General features: G+C 44.2%; 1 non-coding gene across 1 annotated transcript; it reads left to right on the top strand.

The window, feature by feature from the left end:
• Positions 1 to 772: 772 nt before the first annotated feature.
• On the top strand, positions 773 to 854 carry trnas-aga. Its single transcript has one exon. It is a non-coding gene; the product is annotated as a tRNA-Ser (tRNA).
• The last annotated feature ends 2,728 nt before the right edge of the window (positions 855 to 3,582 follow it).

Below are 3,582 nucleotides of genomic sequence, written 5' to 3'. Positions count from 1 at the left end.
AACATAAAACAAATCGCTGCAGTTTCAGGAAATCTGAGCCAAAAACAAAAATTCTTTGCGGAACGCAGCAAGACTGGCAATAGAAAGGTCGACTTGCCTGCTCTTCGGATGCTGCCTGACCTGCTGTCCTTTTCCAGCATCACTCAGATCTAAAAGCTGGTTTCCAGCATCTGCAGTCCTCACTTTTGCCTAGTTCCTTCAGTGTCGCTGGTTCCCAATTCAAGAACTCCATCTATAGCGGTTTCATGTCTGTACCTCCGTGCTGAGGAGTTGAATATTGAAGAAAAGTAACTCACCCCCTCCATCTCTGGGGTAATTTGGGACGGAAAATGAATCGTGTCACATTGAAATATATCTTGATGCGACTTAATCTTTGTCTTTTATTGGGAACCATCTCTTTCATTGTAACCATCAGGAAAGATCATTTCGTTCGCCAGAAAAAGAAATGAATATGTCACTAACCTTTGTTTGCTTCAGGTCTAAGAATACTCAGACCAATAGCTCCCTTGCTTACCTCTGCTGGTCATGTTCGCAAAGCGATCTAGCAAATTGCCAAGTATGCGTTTCCTTTCAATAAATAATTTTGACTCAGTTTGGCTGCAAATATCTTTTCCTACCTTTGTGCTTTTCTTCTTTTACATTGGTGTCTCGCACCTTACAAATGACAGCAAAGGGATGAAAGGAGATTGAAGCATTTAGCTCATCAAGTCAGCGAGAGCTTTCAATGAGATCACGGCTGATTTGGTCAATGCTCACGCCGGCCGCGCTGTCTGTAGTCATGGCCGAGTGGTTAAGGCGATGGATTAGAAATCCATTGGGGTTTCCCCACGTAGGTTCGAAGCCGACTGAATACGTTAAGGATGCTTTCCTGCTAGAACAACTTTCGCTCAAAGTTCAGAAAACCTATTTTGCAAACCAGGCCGGTAATTTGATTAGACTTGGGAAACTCGAGTTCTTCATCAGAAATGTTCCATATTTAAAACATTATCTCTGTTTCTCTTTCCGGATACACTGCTAGACACATCGGGTTTCTGCAGCTGTTATTGAACGTCCTAAGCAGAAGTGCTGCTTTTCATTAGATTCCTTTAATCCCTGTCCTCTGTTCTCTGACTCGGGTCAGTGGCAACACTTCCTCCTGATCGTCAAAGTGCTCATTCCCCACCGCTCCCTCTCCCATCATTACAAACAACCGCAGGAAATTGCCACTTAACCATCTTTGTTCCAAAGTGAAATTCACCAGCCTCGGGACTCTCTCCACCAAACGGGACTTCTCATCCATGGACATGGTGCAAGCCAGACGATTGTGAAGAGATACTGTGAAAATATTGTCAGTTGGCAGTTGGAAAAATGTTTAAGAGGCAAACCATATAATTTAGGCTCCAGCTTTGAAAATCTTGAGAAACTCTTTGGGAAATGGAATCAGAGGAAGATGAAGAAGTGTGAACTGTCGGACCGAGTAGAGGACGGGACATTGACTCTGATGTTCTCGGGACAGGAACTGATCTGAGACATTGAAAGAATTCTCGCTCACGTACGTGAGGAATGCAAACTTCATCTGGACTCTGGGACAATGAAAAACTCTGGAACACTCAAGACAATATCCAAATATTGACTGGGATCACGACAGTACGAGTACTATAGATGGGTCAGTTTTTGCCCAGTGTGTGCAGGAGGGCTTCCTGACACAGTATGTAGACATGCCTTCAAGGGACGAAGCCACTTTCGATTTAGTACTGGGTAACGAGCCTGGCTAGGTTTTAGATTCGGAAGGAGGTGAGCACTTTGGAGACAGCGATCACAATTCTCTCAGGTTTACTTTCGTGATTGAAAGGGATAGTTCTACTCCACGTAGCAAAAGGTTCAGCTGGTGGAAGGGAAATTACGATGCAATGAGGTAAGATTTAGGAAGCGTAAATGGGGTAGGAAACTGCAGGGGGTGAGCACATTAAAATGTGGAGCTTATTTAAGGAAAAGCTCCTGTGTGTCCTGGAAAAGTATGTACCTGTCAGGCACGGAGGAAGATATAGAACGCGTGAGCCGTGGTTTACTCAGGAAGTGGAATCCCTGGTCAAGAAGAACAAGAAGTCTTATGTTAGGACAAAATGTGAAAACTCAGTTAGAGCGCTCGAGGGTTCCAACGACATCAGGAAAGACCTAAAATGAGAGCTGATAAGAGCCAGGGGGAGACATGAGAAGTTGTTGGCAGATAGATTCAGGGTTAACCCTAAGGCTTTCCATAGGTTTGTCAGGAATAAAAGAATGACGAGAGTTAAATTTGAGACAATCAAGGATAATAGTGGGAAGTTGTGTGTGGAGTCAGAGGAGATAGGGGAAGCACTAAATAAATATTTTTCGACAGTGTTCGCTATAGAAAATGAAAATGTTGGCGAGGAAGGTACAAAGATACTTGCGTCTAGACTAGAAGAGATTGGGGTTCACAAGGAAGAGATATTAGAAATACTGCAGAGTGTGAAAATAGATAAGTCAGCTGGGCCGGATGGGATCTATCTGATGTTGTTTAGCAAATGCACTGCGGGAAGGTACAAATCAAGCTGATGCTAACAACGGCTCGTTTTGAGCCGCTAATTTGCAGTGAAGTGGCGGCGCCAATAAAAGTTGTCACGCATCTCGTCTAATTCCACATCCAGACCTCGAAATGACCGGAGGTCTCTCGCTGAATATCTGCAGTGTCTTGCTTGGACGACACCATGACACTTTTTCACTGGAGTGGATCATGAAATCGCGTTGTGACTGTGAATAAAACGATGGAAACTTCCAGCAGAGAAGGAGGCGACCCTGAAGCAGACAGCTGAGGACAAATGTTTCTCCTTTGCCAGTGAAAGGCACTTTTTCACAAATTGGAAACTTCGAAGTGAAGCAGTGTTGGTGATTATCTTCGCTGCTTGTTCACCTTTTTAATTCTGATTCCGTGAAAGTCCATGGCATTACATATCGACATTCTGCCAACACGGGGTTTGCCTCCTGGGTCAGTGGCATATTGGATAACGCGTCTGAGTTCGGATCAGAAGATTGTAGGTTCGAGTCCTACCTGGCTTGAGGGGAATGTTTTGCTTTTAACCGTGGTCTACGTTGACGCTCCCCTTTGTCGTCCTGGCGGGACGTCGCCTCTGTGCTTCCGCATTTAAAACTTCCTATTGTCCATTTCAAATTCCAGCTCTCCACAACGGACACGTCCGCCAGTTTGGGGGTATCTTACTGTGTGTCTCCCTCTGTGGGTGAAAATGAGCATGAGTTCCTCAAAAGACTTACAATTCGTTGTGGAAGTGTCATACTTCTGCCCCGTTATTGTGCCATTTAAGAACATAGCATAACCTCATTGTCATTTGCCCTGGAAACATTAGAACACACGAGACTTTGGGCCAAAGTTGGAAACTGCGACTAGAATAAATGGCTCTCTGATTAGCCGCAATGCACACAGACGGAATGGCCTTTTCCCACTTTGTAAATCTTCGAAGACAAGTTGAAAATAATCTGCAACGGAAATGTTCAGAAAGGGTGTTTTATTTACACCAAATACTATAGTCTCTATCGCCTTGTCTTGTTATTTACTTGTGAGGATTC

The sequence above is a fragment of the Chiloscyllium plagiosum genome, unplaced genomic scaffold, assembly GCF_004010195.1.
Source record: "Chiloscyllium plagiosum isolate BGI_BamShark_2017 unplaced genomic scaffold, ASM401019v2 scaf_4330, whole genome shotgun sequence".
NCBI classification, from domain to species: Eukaryota; Metazoa; Chordata; class Chondrichthyes; order Orectolobiformes; family Hemiscylliidae; genus Chiloscyllium; species Chiloscyllium plagiosum.
Note: the sequence above shows the minus strand (reverse complement) of the source record. Positions and strands in the feature narration are given on the sequence as shown.